The sequence below is a fragment of the Euprymna scolopes genome, chromosome 9 (genome assembly GCF_053919585.1).
Source record: "Euprymna scolopes isolate OS-2025 chromosome 9, ASM5391958v1, whole genome shotgun sequence".
Lineage (NCBI taxonomy): Eukaryota > Metazoa > Mollusca > Cephalopoda > Sepiida > Sepiolidae > Euprymna > Euprymna scolopes.
Genome location: NC_136490.1, coordinates 165709330 through 165727805, shown reverse-complemented (window position 1 = coordinate 165727805; position 18476 = coordinate 165709330). Strand labels below are relative to the sequence as shown.

Below are 18476 nucleotides of genomic sequence, written 5' to 3'. Positions count from 1 at the left end.
TGTCCCTTTTTTTTAGATGTCTGTTGTTAAAATGTATCGGTTGTCATAATTTTTATACCACTAGACATTACACAAGTTAGACACACGTTTGTGATATATACACCCGTCCATGTCATAGTAAACTCCAGACAATAATATTCCTTTTGGTGCCATATACACACTGTCATATAGATTCTCCCGCAATGTAACAATAGAATCATTTGAATATGAGAACAGCACAATGTGCACATTTTTGGGGAGTTAAAAATGGCTGAGTAAATGAAGACAGATTTTTTTTTTCTGACCAGTTATTTTTGTTTTGGACATCACGTCATTTGTGTGTATTTTGGACTATTGTTGTTCATCTTTGTTGTTGATAAAAAGAAGTAATACTGCTAGTAATACTAGGAGCGAATGTCTTTGTCGTGAGTGAAGAGGCAAAAATATTTCACTTCGAGTGTGTGTACTTTCAACTAAATAATTTATGCGACTGAAATAGGAAATGATCACCTACATATATTTTTCAAATATAAACATGCATTAGCACTTCTTATCGCCTTCTTTCTCACTGCAGACATTCTACAAAACTGAAAATGTTTTCATTTTCTAGCAAATTATCATTCAAAATATCTTTCACAATTTTCACGATCAATTTATAAATCTATAAATAGCATTTGTGACCTAACCACCTATGGTGATCGAAATTTGCATCAATAATGGTTAAAATAGATCTGATTTAGAGCTTTTATTATGAGATTACTCTCAGGTAATTCTTGGTTGCCTTGCTGGTTCCATTTGTTTGGTTGGTGACTCAAACCAATATAAGGAAAAACGACTTCAGTTGGGTTGATTTGAGTATTGATAATAATATTTAATAATATTGTTTTGTGAAAGAGCCCATTGAATTGAATATGGTAATATTCACGATTGTTTTGTCTAAACTTGAGAATCAGTTGACCAGGGGTCAATTCCAAGGTTGGTTTTGCATGAGAAAACTTTTGGTTGGAAATTATTCAATTCATATTAACAAGTTATTTTGATGGATTCGCCAATCAGGGTGAATTCAATTTTGATGCTATGGAGGTTGATTGGCTGAAGAAAACCTCAGACTTGGCCAGCTTTACCCTGTTACCTTCTTATAAAAAGGAAGTTGAGAGCAGGTTAGGGTTAGGAGTTGAGTCTGAACTACCCCTTCACCCATGCTACATCCCCCACTAACCGAGAGAGAAGGAGAGAAGAAAAAAAAGAAAAAAGGAGACATTCGTTCATTGCAAACAGTTTTGTTTTTTTCTGAGTGAACTGTTCACTCTATTGTAAATATCTGCATTGTTAAAGAAAAAAATGCATACCGTACTTTGAGGTACTTACGCAAAGTCTGGGGTAATTGCGCCAACTAGCTAAAAGTGCTCTTTTGGCAACCAAGCATATAAAGAGCACTTTTTTTAGTTGGCACAATTACCTCCAGATTTAGCGCAATTACCCTAAAGTACAGTATATTTTTTTTCATTTAATTCTACTGTATATAGCAGAGTATTGTAGCCAGGAGCTTAATTGATAATTAATCCTTATAAAAACAAGAACTGACGACTGGAGTTTTATTTTATTTGTTGCCTACAAAATTCGTAACTCATATACCCCATGAACGCCATCTATTTGAGTTAATTTCTTTCAGGAGGCAGCAAGCAGCAAAAGGACAGCAAACCTGACGCCGGTTCCAGACTGTGGCCCATGGCACTCCTATTTTCCTGGAGACTTTAAGTTGTTTCCTTTGTTTTTTCTCCTCCTATTTAAATTTTTTTTTTATTTTGTTCTTTTACCTTTAGACAACTGATGAAGCAAGGAATAACAGGAATTGCACATCAAAGGCCATGCTACTGAACTTTCTTGGGTGTTCCAAAATCCGAACCATCTAGAACTACACTTATGTATTAGTGAACACTCGGGAATCTTCATCGGGTTACATTTGATGCTTTCGTGACTAGGACGTGACCTTTTGAAACTCCATAATGATCTTCACCCACTACAATTTGTTTTTTAACTATTTTCTCCCTTTCTTGAATTCACAAAACATTTTTGATGAATTTAGCACTTACTCAATGGTGACCCAGACTCAGTCATTCATAGCATGCATTTTTATTCATTTTTCTCATTTGCTACTTATGAAATTTTCATTGTAAGCCGGAGATTCTTTCCTTTACAAAGATGCGATGGTCGTTTATATTTAATCAAGCCAGGATCCACACTTTAATCTCCTACAACTGTTGATAACTAAGTAAGGCAAATAACCTCCTAATTGGTGATAAGGTTAATCTGTTTTCTTCACAAATTTTTTTTTTATCAAATGCACCTGTCTTTTGTACATCATTTGACTGCAGCTTCCTATGTTTCACAAGTAAATGTAAATTATGTAAGAGATTGGTAGATGGTGAATTTGGATGTACAGTGGAACAATAACATTGTCGCCCCAAAGAAAACAACACTACAACTTTATAAATTCTTATTGAAAAATCAATTCAGATAACTTGATTATGTAATAGAGCTGACATCTATTAAATGTAGCCACCTTCAGCCTCAATCACCACCTTGATACGGGTTCAGAACTGGGAACATCTTTTTTCTACAAGTGCCAGCAAGAGCTTGGCGAATACTCGGCAAATGGAGGCGATCAAGATGGTTTTGGTGTTGTGGGAGGTCATGTTGGTGATGTATTTCATGTATGACCAAACGAAGTAGTCCAGTAGGTTCAAGTTGGAGGAGGAGAGAGCAAGTTCAAATCGAAGAAGGAGTCAGTGAGAGAAGGGTACAAAGTCGTAGCTTGTGTCTGTTTGAACTTGTGGGCTGGTGATGAGTCCTGTTGCCACATTCAGGGTCTGTCAGCGTCCATTTGATTGCATCAGGAGATCATCACACTCTTCAGCATGTCCAGGAACACTTTGGTATTTTCAAGCTGACTTTGAAGATGTGAAGTGGCCTGATGAAGCCCTCATTTGAAACCACACCAAAAACCATAACTATGGCTGGAAACTTTGTTTTCATCACCCTGAGCACGTCCCTGTTATTCGTGGCAACCGAGCGATACATTTTGAGGGTGCTGACAATGGTTCTCTTGTCATAACTTGGATCGGTAGTGAGCATTAGTTGTACAGAGGGGCATCTTCGATCTCGCTCTTTGAACATTGTGTCACTTTCAGATATCATAAAAGGCTCCTATCACTCTTGGGATTTGTACACAACTGGCCAACTAGTAGATGGTCAGCAACAAAAAAGAAAATGTGTTTCCATCAAACAGAAATGGAATCATATTGTCTTTTCTATGGCTATAATTTTATCGTTCTACCCTGTACATAGGTCGTGTTCTCCAAGTTTTTTTTCTCAGCAAGCGCACAACTAAAATCACAACAGCAAGTGTGTTCAATGCATTGGATTTTGGAATGGGTAAAATTTCAAATTTAACCAAATGACATGTCTATCACCGATTATTTTAGTTCTTTCCATGAATCCTTTTACTTTTAATTATGTTTCACTCTTTTTTAACACATAATCATCTTTATATATTGGCATGTGTTGGACAGCTTTTAAAACTTAATTTCCAAGTGTTTTCACGTCCAGATTGCATTTTTGAAATTCATAAGCTGTAACAATCAGGCTTTAGTAGGGTGTCTTTTAATTCCTGGTGTTGCTGTTCATTTGAACCTGAAATCATAACATTCGGTCAGTAATCTCAGAGAATGGATGAAAATAACATACTGAATTTTCAATAGCCTATGACAATTTTAAATGACTGTACAAAAAAGTCTGGAAACTTATTGAAGACACCTGATAGATGTTTTTTGTAAATGAAAATTTAAGTTAGTCATCATCTTTTAATAAGATTAAACAAGCAAAAATGCAAAAGAAGTTTCATCATTTTATTTCAGTCGAAGTTCTCAGAAACTAAGGGGCTCCCTTACTTGAGGCTAACACTTGATCTCTACATGTGATCCATAGATATTCGAATATTCCATTACACTCCTCATTTACCTCTTAAACACTGAGTTTACATGGGTACATAATTTTCCTCTCTCAAATTGACCATTTAAATATATTATATCTTTCTTGTTTCTTGGTCTTACTGGATTCCGGGACAAGAATTTTTCTAGTCTGGTGGAGTATTCAGCTTTATGCTATTACTTGAGACAGCATCACTTGAAGAAATTGCACAATTCCTCATAAAAGCCTGTGTTGGCTGACCATACTGAGATCTTATTTGGGTTGCAAATACTATATAATTTTGAATATTTTGTCCATGTTTACTTACAGAGTAAAGCATCCTCCAGATTGTTCTGACAAACTCCTGTATAGAGAGGCATTAGACACTCAAGTTCTCTCCTCCCTCTTAATAAACCTTCAAGTTCTCTCAGTAAGCATACAAGTTTTCTTCTATAGGCATTCAAGTTCTCATTTTCTTGAAGATTGTAACATTAGGTATGGGGCAGCCAAACCAGCTGCCAACATTGCCCTGCTTTTTATTGAAACCAACCGAGAGCTCTTTTTAGTATCCTCATTGTTCCTTTAAGTGCAATTGTCTGGATTTCTTTTGCACTTGGTTCACCAGGAATATTAGTTAAGTAGGGCTTCAGGTTCTTCTTCATAAGCCCTGTGGCACCTATGATAACTGATATGATTGATGTCTCTCTAAGATTCCAGTTTCTTTTCATATCATACATGAGACCTTGATATTTGGTCTGTTTCTACTTTTCAGCTCTGTTCAGACCTCCATCATTAGGGACACTCACTTCAACCAAGGTTGCCACTCTTTCTGATTTATTCCATATAACTATGTCAGATTTCACAGCAGCATTTTCAAGGTAGGTGGCTGTAGGGATTACATGGTCGTCATGTATGATATATAAGTCATTTCCAACTGTTCTTTGGAAGTTTTCTAGTATAGAACTCGATGTGATTATTCAAAGAAAAAACAAAAATAAAACAGGCTCTCAGAAATCAAGAATTTCATATCTTTTTATTAGATTCCTTGTTTTAAGAAAATCTGATTTCTACTTCAATCATATTTTTTAAAAGCCACTAAACAATTCACAGACTTTTCTGTTCAATAATGTACAGACATTTCTTGTTACAGCAGAAGTGTTTATCAGTTTTTTTGCACTGAACAATAAAACGTATAATATTAACATTTGTTACATTTTAGAAAATGTTTTTTTATTTTAATATTTTATCAAGTTAAAATGATTTTTTTAAATTATCTGAGTCATAAAAGAATATGAAAACAGCTTTGTTCAAAATGTCTAAAACTGCAAATACACACAGTTAACGATGGCTAAGTGGTTAATGACACAAACTGACAACCTGTGTGTACAAAGTTCGAATCAAGTTTGTTCCACAGAAACACTTTCTTTGTTGACAATCTTCAAATGGTTCCGCCCATAAATAGCCAATGACGAATTTTAACACAAAAGACACCAGGGAAACGAATGCCACCAATGATCATCTAATTCATACAATACAATAAATCCTTTTCAGGTTATTTAATGCCGAATCCCATAATTTTGGAAAAGAGATTTTATATTTAAAGTTTTTTATATCTTTATATATTTTTTCATGGTGTTTAGTTTGATTGTTTTGTAGAAGAAAATTGCTTGTATTTTTTGTGGGTGTACCTCAGGAATCGATTGTTGGACCCTTATTATTCCTAATATTCATAAATGACCTCCCTGATAAAATATCTTTGAGATGGGTATATTTGCTGAAAACACCACACTCTATAACAGACATGAGCGGAAAACGAATGAACACATATCAAAGGCAATGGTAGAAACCCTAGAGGACGACCTCAAGTTTGTAGTGGAATGGGGACAAACATGAATGGTCACATTCAACGCAGCCAATACCAAGCTGGTTTCTTTTAATTATTACAAGAAACCTTCTCAACCACCAATAGCTATGGTTAATGATAGATTACTTGAAAGTACTTAGTTGAACCCCTCGGCTTAATTTTCACAGGAAACATGAGTTAAAACAGATACATCAAGGGCATTACTGTGACTGCTATGAGGAAGGTGGGCTAGAAAGTTACTTATGCCTGAAAGTATCCTGTACCTCTACAAGGCCACCATTCGCCCATGATTGGAGTATTGTTGTCACATTTCGGCTGGAGCATCTCCTACTAGTCTCTCACTCCTTGACAGGGTTCAAAAAAGAGTTACCTGCACTGTCAGCGAGGCTTCAAGCTCTATCTCATCGTCGAAATGTTGCATTCTCTACCTGTTTTATAAGGATTTTAATGGTATGTGCTCTGACGAACAACAAGTCCTTTTACCACTTTGACATAAATACCTCGAAGAAACCCAACAAACAGCAAAATCCCACCCCTACACAGTAGAAATCCACAGATGCCAGAAAGCCTTCTACTCTAATAGTTTCTTCCCCAGAACTGCTAGACTTTAGAATTCTCTTCAGAGTCCCTGCTTTTCTAACTGAACTTACATGCAGAAGTTCATGTGTAATGTAAACATACATCTTGCTGCTCAACTCCCTACATAGTATCCCTGCAATTTATATCCCAGATAGTAGCTCCCTACATAAAAGTGGCACTGTGCCTTGTTTGGAATGAAAATGCAAAAAAAAAAAAGAAGTGAATGAAAAAGTGTGGCACAATATGATCTCCTATGTAGATTACGAAAGGAGAAGTAGGGCAAAATGAATGGGAATGATATGTTTTTGAATGTCATCAAGCAAAGAACTCAAGTGACACGTTAGAGGTGGAGATGTACTGCCTGTGGAGAACGGATGACTTAGAAATTGTCAGAGATATGGAGTTGAATAAAAAACGTCAATCACAACAAAAATATATCCATTCTATATTAAAAAAGAAAATGTACAAACGGATTAAATATCTTTAGGGAAACTAAAATATCTTTACAGAAGATGGGAAGATTGAAATGCTGAGAAACGAACAAGGGAGAGATATTAACAACTGGATGAAATGAAGATAAGGAAAAAATAAACGTAGAAACATTACTTATATCCGAACATTTGAATATATCACTAAATCATAACCGCGTGATGAAAAAGGGTTTGATCCAACTTATCTTCCTACTCTTATAAGTAAAGATATTCCAACTAATGTAAAAGACAGTAAACATTTGTTTCCTATATATAGTAGCGGTAAAATTGTCCCTGTTGCTTTCTACTAAAATTCCCCATATATATATATATATATATATATATATATATATATATATATATATATATATATATATGTATATACGTCTATATGTCTGTCTGTTTTCCTGTTAGTCTGTCTGTCGATTTCCATATTTATATATATATATATATATATATATATATATATATATATATATATATATATATATATATGACAGTGCGGATATCTGCGATCTGGTTGGACTTTTTCTACTGGAGACCATGAAATATAAATTCCCAGATCACTTTTTTGGATTATATAGAGATGATGGACTTTGCCTATCGCGTGACTACAATCGATGTGCACTAGACAGGCTTAGAAAAGACCTAACTGAATTTTTTAAGGAACTAGACTTTAAAATAATGATACAGACAAATTTAGATAGAGTAGATTTTTTAGATGCCACTCTAGATCTCGAGAAGAAAATACACAAACCCTTCCACAAACTAAATGAAAAACTCATGTATATAAATAAGGGTTCATGCCACTCACCCACAGTGTTTAAAAATATGGTAGCGAACATTAGCCAAAGGATTTCACGGCTTTCTTTGAACGCTGAAGTGTTCGAGAAAGAGGCACCATATTATAATGAAGCACTGCATCAAAGTGGGTTCAAAGAAAACATAAAATTTCAACAAACCCAGGATAATAGAGAAAATAAAAAACGAAAGAGGAAACGGAAGATAATCTGGTTCTTACCTCCGTTTTCATTGAACACTAAAAGTAGACTAGGGCATTTTTTTCTTAGCCTTCTAGACAAGCATTTTCCAAAAACACATAGACTACATAAACTTTTTAATAGAAACACTGTGAAAGTTAGTTACTCGACAGCTCCATCAATAGAGTCGATAATATCCAAAGAACCAAAAAAGATAGATAACGTAGGCTGCTCTTGCAGGACCAAAAATAGCTGTCCATTGGAGGGTAATTGTAAAGCTGAATCCCTCGTTTATGAGGCCACAATAACGGAACAATCCACAAATATACCGGAAATATATATAGGTATGACAAAAGGCCAATTTAAACAAAGATATTACGCGCATATAAGCTCCTTTAGAGCTAAAACAAGGATGAATATGTAACGAAGCCGGGCGACACCGGATAACCTTGCTTCCTAGGTTGAGGGTGAGTGGGATGGAGCTGGGCGAGAGGTCTCAGTCCCATCTCGTGAGAAACCAACGAATTGTCATCGGGTGACAAGTAAATTATTTGGAGTTCAAAAGGGCCAGATTAAAGATAAGCCAGATGTCGGGTTGGTGAGGAAAACGCAAGGAGGTCTGGGAAGGGTCGACGAGTAAAGTCGACGATCCGAGTGTAAATGATAACATGATTCACTTAAACCAACAAGTTGGAGGTGATGAGAGAGAAAGAACAAACCCCGAAAACAATTGAATTAGTCATTCTAATTTTAAGGGAACAAATTGGTTAAATGCCTAGACAGATAACTAATTCTCGGAATTGAATCGAGAGGGGGTCGGTTGGGAAGGAGAGAGAGAGAGAAAGAATTATGATTACCCGTCGAATAGAGAGATTGGGTCGACTACAGAAGGAAGGGGAGGATGACGTTTAATAAAACTACTGCGGAAATAGACGACAAGAGAGAATCAGACAGTCTGTTGAACAGAGAAGTTGGGAAGCCACGCGTGCCGCCAGCCTCTTCTAATTGAGACGAAGAGAACTAACAAGACCGCCACTTAGAGTTTTTGTTTAAATACACTGTGGGGGTTGCATTCCAAGCCTGACGAAAGCATAAGTGACGAGCCGAGCCTTAATGTATACCGAATCACTAAATGAACAGCCTAAAACTATCCTCATCGTTGTTGATTGTTTCCATTTATACTTGTGAAGACTGCCCTTCGATTTCAGCATAACCAAACTTGACTTTCCAGCCATCGCAGATAGAGAGAGACGGCCACCGACGAGAAGACGATCACGACAGAAATTACCAAGAATTCCCGATTGGGCGTTACAACACTAGACGGCCAGATACCAACGTCCAATTCGGAGAGACTCAGTAGCAGAGGGAGAGAGACGGATGCTTGTGCGGGGTCCGAGGCGCGAAAATATAGCCAACCGTCCTTAGGGTTAGTGCACGCCGTTTTTCACCGTGCGTGCATGACCCCTGCGAGGGAGAAAGGGTTATAAATACAGCATTAGCTACCCAGGTGTGGGAGCGTAAAGAAAAAATACACCTTTTTCCATAAAATGGAGAGAAATAGAGCACAAACCAGCATACGTCCCGGAATTAAGTCAATGCTCACTCTGTAATGCAGAGAAATACTACATCCTCTGGGCCATTCATGAGTGTGGTTAGAAGCAAGAAAGAAGTCTTACCGTGGGTGCTCAGCGAGTGAGTTCAGGCGAAGAAAAGGAAGAACAAACATGGAAGCCAGCATTGTTTGTTCTTCCTTTTCTTTGCCTGAACTCACTCGCTGAGCACCCACGGTAAGACTTCTTTCTTGCTTCTAACCACATGCCTCCCTGATCTCAAGATCACATTTCATAGTCTCTCATCCACTGTGGCGGTCGCCTCTCTCTACTTGGCCTCTGAGATGTCTCGTCCTCCTCCTGTGGCTGCACACTCCCCTCCACTGCTTCGCCCTCAACTGGTCTGACGTCGAGAATGTGCCTGGGGACTCCTCCCACCACAATGTTGTTACTAGTGTTCCTCCCAGTCACGCAACCTCTACTCCATTGTGTGGTGCAGCGCGCCCCCGGTGGCCACATCATCCAGCTTCTGAATCCTTGCTACAAGGTCCACTTTTTTTAAGCCACGCCACCACATCACCGTCGCCATTAAAAGGCTTAATCATGTTGCTTAAGCCTGCGTTAGCCATCGCCGAAATAGCTTGAAGTATAATGGGGGGGGGTCACCTCGAATACACAAACGGAATGTTCAAGAGAGATTATTCCCGATCAGCCAGGAGAGAAGGCAACGAGAGTAGAGACAGAGGATGTAGCGATAATCTTTCTTGAACATTCCGTTTGTGTATTTGAAGTGACCCCCCCTCCCATTATACTTCAATGACCCAAAAATAAAATGTTTAAATGTGAGGAGTGAAGCTTTGAAAAGTTGCATACATAGAAGGAAGGGGCTCCTAATAAATTGGATCAATGAAAAGAACAACACTTAGATGTTGTTTATATATATATATATATATATATATATATATATATATATATGTATGTAATAAGGAAAAAAAAATTGTAAATACAAAAATGATTAGTCGGTAAACTTGGATTTTAATCGCAATTATATTATAGATTTTAAATTAATGTATTTTATAAAAAAAAAAAAATTTAATTATATTTTATAAATGTAATTCATAATCTATTTCGAATTTAAAACTATAGAAAAATATAATAATGTTAATAAACTAGGGAAATCACTTAGGATAGATAAATACTCATTTCCCCAAACCTTGAAAGATTTAGTTTTTAAAAAAAATAATTTTTAAACGTATTTTTAAATTTTTAAACGTGATTCGATATAATTAAACGAATTTTTAAGTTTTTAACCGATACCAATACAGATTTTAAAGTTTTTTATACATAAGAAAAGAGATTTTAAAATTAATTTGGGTTCAAATTAAAATCGATTTATATAAGGAAATTTTTTTCGAAATTAGATCTTAAATTAAAACTTTAAAATTAGGTATTACATCATCCGATAAAAAGGGGGGGGATTTAACAAAACGAGATTTAAACGTGAATTTGCGAGGTATATATACTTCACACTTCCGGTTATAATAAAATACAATAAAATATTTCGTTATATACGAACATGAGACGGGCCTTAAAGTAAAATAATACTGGATTTTTGGGGCGAATTTGCCGTTTAGTTGTACAAATATCCTCAAACCAGGTAATCACTAAAAGGGACTCTTAAAAGTCGTCACCTGTATCGAGCAAAAGTTTAAAACCACTGATTATATCTCAGCCTATGTCACAGTAACATATATTGAGTGAGTTTCTAACAGTATTTTGTATAGTTTTTTAGTTTAAACTCATTTTCCCAAAATTTCCCCAAACTTAACATGTCTGATACAGTCTGCCACTATTTGTATTTTTCAAATATACCGATAAACACTGCATGTTTTTGAACCGATTAAACATTATACATTACATAAAAACACTGCAATCTTATCCAGTTAGGTAGAAAATTTACTTTTCTTGCCTTTGATAACATTTATTTGTTATATATTTATTTTTTGACAACTTCTTTGTATCTGTGTTTAGTAATACAAACCCTTTTCATTTAATGTAACGTTTAGTCGGCTCAGAAACAGTGTTTATCGGTGTATTTGAAAGCTACAAATGGTGGTGGACGATAAGTTTGAGAAAGTGAGTTAAAATGAACAAACTATACAAAATACTGTCACAAACCCACCGATTATGTCAGCCTATGTCATGGTAACATATATTCGGTGGGTTTTTAACACTGTATTGTATAGTTTTTAGTTTTCAACTTACTTTCCCAAACTTAACGTATTCAACAGAGTCTGCAACCATTTCTGTTTTTCGAGCCGATTAAACATTTTACATTACATAAAAACACTAAACAATTATCCAGTTAGGTAGAAACATAACTTACCTTACCTTTGCTTTTATTTATTTGTTTTTGGACAACTTTTCGAATCTGTGTATAGTACCCCCCTCACTCAAATATCAATTACTAACTCACATTTTTGTATACAGAAAAAAAGAACAAACATTTAGCGTTTCAACATTTTTGCTACGTTCAGCTTTATCCACTGATTGTTGGTCGAGCCCAAGCCATGATTGATGGTAATCCCGAGGATCCGGATCCAATTCTGCAAGAGTAACATTTTTTTTTATTTTCGCCTTTTTTTTTTTTTTTTTTGACTTTTTGGAGTGGATTGCTGATTGCTGTACTAAGAATATAAGAAACATGCATTTTCTCTTTTTATTAGAATTTCCCATTCCACCAAATTGAGCCACAGCAACGCGTGGCAGGGTAAAGCTAGTATATATATATATATAGTAAGTTATAAAAATATATATGACAATTAAGCTATACAGAAATTCGTCAGGCTTAAGCCTGATGAATTCTCACGAGAATGAAACGCGGAATATTCTGTGTAGCTTAACTGCCATATATATTTTTATAACTTACTACCTAGCTGTACCTATGTATTAAGCACTGTTGAAGTAAATACTGAAAATTTAGGCATAAAATTATATTTTTGTATATTAATTAATGTGATTAAATGAAATAGTTTTATATATATATATATATATATATATATATATATATATATAAATTTATTTATTTATTAAATAACTTTTATTTTTTCAATAACAAGACTTACTTAAAAAGTCTAACTTCTACACAGTGATGTACTATGTGTGGCAGTGTTCGATAATATATTTTGAGAAAAAAAGTCTTTCCCAAATGGCGGAGGTTTCAAATCTTGAGATCGCAAGTATAAAAAGGGAGGCAAAAAATATCTCAGCAGTAAATGGAATAAATTTATTTATTCAAAGTTGAAAGCGAATTAATATTATTTATGTAAATTTTAATTTGTTTATTTTGATTCTTTATTATATATATATATATATATATATATATATATATATACAACTATATATATACAACTATATATATATATATATATATATATATAATTATATTTTCACCCCAAACAAGGCACATTGCCACTTTGATGTAGGGGGCTACTATCAGGGACATAAGCTACAGGGGTACTATGTGGGGAGTTGGGCAGCAAGATGTCGGTTCACGTTACACTTGAACTTCTGCATGTCAGTATAGTTGGGGAAGCAGGAACCTGGAAGGAAATTCCAAAGTCTAGCGGTTTGGGGGAAGAAACTACTAGAGTAGAAGGCTCTCTTACATCTAGGGATCTCAACTGTGAAGGGGTGGAATTTTTCTGCTTGTCGGCTTTGTCAGGAGTATTTACGTAGAGGGGGTACAAGGGCTTTCAGTTCGTCGGAGCATTCACTGTGAAAGTACTTGTAGAACAGGGAGAGGGATGCTACATTTCATCGATGGGACAGAGGCTGAAGCCTAGATGATAGTTCAGGACCTATTAGGTTGGCGACTCTCTTTTGAACCTTGTCTAGGAATGAGAGACTAGTAGCAGATGCACCAGCCCAAATATGACAGCAATACTCCATACATGGACGAATGGTGGCCTTATAGAGATATAGGTTATTTCGGGCATTAGTAGCATTCTAGCACGGTAGAGGGAACCTTTCTTTTTCGCAGCGGTCCTGGCAATACTCTCAATGTAATTGTTCCAACTGATGTTTTCTGTGAACGTTAGGCCGAGGAGTTTAAAAGATGTACTTTCAGATAAAGAGTCTTGGCCATTGCTATTGGTGGTAGAGAAGGTTTCTTGTAGTGATTGAAGGAAACAAGTTTAGTCTTGGCAGCATTGTTGATTACCCATTATTTACTACACTGTTGTAGATTTTCCAGAAGTCACGAGTTCCTAGTTTTTGTGTTTCGATGCGTTTTTTAGTGGTTTCCATAAATTCTCTCTTAGCTGTCGCTATTTCTTTCTTAAAGTTACTTCTAGCTTCTATATACTTCTGTCTGTTTGAACTGTACTTATGTCAGTGAAATCTGCAGGTATGCATGCTGTCTTATGAGCAATGGGAGTTGTGCAAGTCGAAGTAAACCATTGGGGAGAGTGGGACTTGCTATACAATTTCCGCATGGGAACATGCGCTTCGATTGCAGTTTTGAACCATTCAGTGGTCTCGTTTGCACACTGTTCAGCAGGAAGAGAAAAAATATTTCCCCATGGGGCATCTCTGATAAGATATCTGATTGCTTCCCAGTCAGCCTTTTTATAATATCTCATTGTTTTGAGCACTGGCTCTTCAATGTATATATATAATTTTTTAGTATTATTATTAATATTTATATATTAATTTAATTTCAGTTTTTTATTCAATGGATTTTGCTTATTTTTTTATTTTATGGTTCATAGTCAATAATACCTATTTAGCAATTGATTTATCTGTATCGTTAATTAACTGATGTTTTATTAATTTTTTATTTATTTATTGTGATCGAGAGTTGGGGAGAAAGCATTGCAGGAAATAAAAAAATATATTTGTACATACACAGGTGGCAAAAAGAAAGTCCGCACTTGTGATTTTTTTCAAAAACTCAAAATTTAAACTAAATTTTATGTAACTGTTTAAACAAACTATACCTCATTTGATTGGCTTTTTATTCTTCTATAATTTTACCTGTCCATATTTGACTTTTAATTGAAATATTTTTTTTTTTTTTTTTTTTACATGGAGGTCACCACTTATCAAGGCTCAGAAGCCATTCAGGGATAAGGGTTATTGCGTGTACAGTAATCAATGAGATAGTATCGTAGTAATCATTAGTAATATATATATGTATATAGGGGAGATAATTTATAATGAATTTAATTATCGTTGGAATTAACAAAAATCAATGTAACTTTAAAGTGATAAAAATACCACATAACTTCAACTGAGGCTCTGCTGTATAACAAGTTAGCTTGTGTCGAATGAATGCGCTTATGTTGAATTTCAAACAAAAGTCCATACGTTATACTTTCTTCTCATATTCATTAATTGTATCAATTATATTTCAAAAATAAATTCTATGTATTTTAAAATAGGGAGTTCTTTTCAATCACCCCGTATGCTTTTTTTGTTTGTTTTTTTTACTGATGATGGGACAGCATTCATTTTAATATAAGTTTATTTTTTGTTTAAATTTTTAAATGCTTTTGTTTGATTTTATAAAGTAAGGTGGGCCACCTACAGCAGAACAATACATCACAGTCAAACTGATTGTCAAAGACATATCTGTGACTGGTACGAACACCAACCCAGTGTAACAGAGCGCGGACGCACATATGCAACTGCATACGTAATAACGTCACTGTAACAAAAAGACTATAACAAACCGAGCATGCGGGGTTCCCTTCCACGAGTGAAAAACGTACTTACACTATGGCTAATGTTTGTGCAAAATTTAAAAAAAAAAATAAAATCAAGGCGTGGTTATTGTGAAAAGTGCGAACAAATGAATGGATGATCGATTTGAGGGCAATTTTACCTCTATAATGCCCCCTATGGGGTAATCAGAGTTATCCCGGAAAAATCCGTTCTGGCAACATAAAAATATATATATATATATATATAAATAAATAAAAATAAAATAATTAAAATAAATAATTAAAAATATTTAAAAATTAAAAAAATATAAATAAATAAAGAGTGGTTATTGAGTAAAGTGCAAACAGACTAGCGGGAGTGAATTACTAGGTCCAGTCCCTCCTTCGTCAGGGGGACTGAAAAGGAGAGAGAGTACGTCAGAAAAGATGATCACACGAGCGACATCATAAAAAAAAAAAAAAAAAAAAGTTGAGTCATTACTTGCGACATACTCTACTACAATGTGTGCATCCTAGGTGTGTAAGTATTACAATAGTGGGGCAGGTTATCTCAATATTCCATAAGAATCTTTCCCTTCGTGATACAAGCACCAAAATTGGCACAAATGACGTTCAGAGAACACATTTTAAGAAAGGAACGTTAGCCATCAGAAAATTCAAGATGGCTGCAGAAACAAACCTGACAAATTTCAATATTGGTGCTTGTATCACAAAGTGAAAGTGTTTCAGCAATCGGTCTCAATACAAGAGTTGTGTCATAGTTTGTATGTGAAGAGTATCCTAAGATAATTGACTTTTTTTTTTGGTTGATTTACCTCAAACAAGGCACATTGCCGCTGACATGCAAGGGGCTACTGTGAATTAAGGGGTCATATCTATATGGGCATTCTAAGTGGGGAGTTGAGTAGCAAGATTCTTGTTCTCACTACATTTAAATTTCTGTTCTGTATAGTGAGACAGTCAGGGAAACAGGCAACATGAAGAGAATTACAAAGGCCAGCAGCTCAAGGAAATAAGCTATTAGAATAGAAAACTTTCCAGCATACGGGCCATCGACAGTGAAGGGGTGGGATTTTGCTAATTGTTGATAGGTCAGGGGTATTTATGTTTAAGAGCACAAGTGAAGAAGGTTCCTGGATTCCCTGGAGGTATTTGAAAAACAAGCACAGGGATGCTACATTGCGATAATGGGACAGGGGATGGAATTTGGTAGACAATGTGGAGAGGACTTATTAGGTTAGTGGTTCTTTATTGAACCCTGTCTTAGAGAGAGAGAGAGAGAGAGAGAGAGAGAGGGGTTAGTGGTAGGTGTACTAGCCTAGATAAGGCAACAATACTCCTTGCATCAGCGAATGATAGCTTTGTAAAGACAGAATGCTGCCAGGTGCAAGATATTTTCTAGCACGATAGAGGAAGCTCATTTTCCTTGCAGCAGCCTTGGCAAGGTCTTCTATGTATTTGTTTCAATTAATGTTTCTTATAGGAAGGAGGAGGAGGTATGTGTCAATGTATATGTCAAAGCAGGTGAGGAAGAAAACCATTGATCAGATCAAGGAAAGCAAATATTTTTGCATCATTTTTGATAGCACTTTCAATGTATCTCACAAGGAACAGATGGGTGAGGTGTTGCGCTACGTAAAAATTGACGTAAATAAAGTGACGGTGGAGAAGTCGTTTCTCTACTTCCTTGAGACAAAAGGTAAAAGCGCAGAGAATATTTCTAAACTAGTTTTGAGAAAACTGAGAACGATTGGATTCAGGTTGGTGACAGTATTGGCCAGGCATTTGACAATGCTACTATTATGGCAGGCCACCGATCGGGTGTGCAGGAACAAATCTCCAAAATCAATCCAGAAGTTCTATTTGTGCCATGCACTAACCATTCATTAACTTTGGCTTGTGTACATGCCACTTCTGTAGCGGTTCACTCTATTACATTTTTTGGCATACTGGACCAGTTATTCTCGTTCTTTTCTGCATCTACACATCGCTGGGACGACTTGATTCAGTTGAACGGTCTAAGTATCAAGCAGATTGTGGAAACTAAATTGAGTAGTCGAGCAGATGTTGTAAATGTTGTGGTAAAAAATTTATTGGAAGTCGTCATTGCCCTGGAACAGCTCACTAAAGAAGGAAAACATGCAACCACAAGATCAAAATCATCTTTAATTCTCAACTCGGTATTGTCGTTTCCGTTTCTTTTATTTCTGAGCCTTTGGAAAACTATCTTCCCAGAAATCAATGACGCCCAGAAGTATCTTTGGTAAAAGGGGCTGGATCTGCAACAAAGTTCTGTTAGGCTTACAGCATTGAGAGATTACCTTCTACAGAATAGAGAAAATATGATGGACACTGCAATAAACAAGTCAAAAAAAAACTCTTCTCTGAAATGGGGATAAGCATGAGCATCGTATCTGCAAAAAGAAACGAATGGGTGGTGAACAATTGACTGATGAAGCATTGGGGTTTGATACTGAGTTGAAACGGCAAATGCTGTCTGTCATAGACAGATTGACTGAAGAAATATCTTGCAGACTTCAACAAGTTCACAATCTTGCAAGTAAATACGTTTTTCTTACACCGGCAAATCTGCTTGATGATAATTATGATTGTCAGCTTGGTGAAGTTGACGAAGATATAGAAAAAAATAAATTCTTTGCCGAAAAGAAGAGATTACAGTATTTTGTGAAAGCTTCAGGAAAAGACAAAATCAATGGATCTCTTGAACTTTTGAACTTTATACAGAGATATCACCTTGGGGATTTTGTCCGTAATATTGTGATCTTGCTGCACATTTTCCTTACCCGAGCTATTAGCGTTGCCAGCTGTGAGCGCTCTTTCTCAAAACTGAAGCTCATAAAAAACTACCTTTGATCAAAAATAAGCCAGACAAGGCTTACAGACTTGGAAATCCTCTCCATAGAGAGGGAACTTTCCGATAGAGTGAATTTTGATTGAGTTATTGATAACTTTGCCGAAAAAAAAACTGTGAAAAGTATATTTGTAAATTTTCAACCGATTTGATGCGTTGTGATAGTTCTCTCACAAAAAATGAATTTATAGCCTTATTTTCAATTCATAAATACATTTATTAAAAAAAAATGTTTAAACTATTTTTAAAAGGATTGAAACATTATTAAGAACACCAAATTTCTTAAATTTCGCACTTAAACCGAGTGATTACACGCACGGATTTCAAAAAGCACCAATACAAGACGTTTTTTTCTCTTTGGAATTTTAAAGGTTTTAACAGGTTGTCATATGCCAGCAGTGAGAGAAAACAGCGGGGGGAGGGACGGTAAAACAGGTAATCAGGTATTAACGGAGGGGGGGGACATGTAATTTTATGCGAGCGGAGG

The 18476-nt window shown here is 35.7% G+C and overlaps 1 protein-coding gene across 2 annotated transcripts in view; it reads right to left on the bottom strand.

The window, feature by feature from the left end:
• Positions 1–18476, bottom strand: part of LOC145284966 (translin-associated factor X-interacting protein 1-like) — a 378099-nt gene that overhangs the window by 120383 nt on the left and 239240 nt on the right. The window lies entirely within an intron of this gene.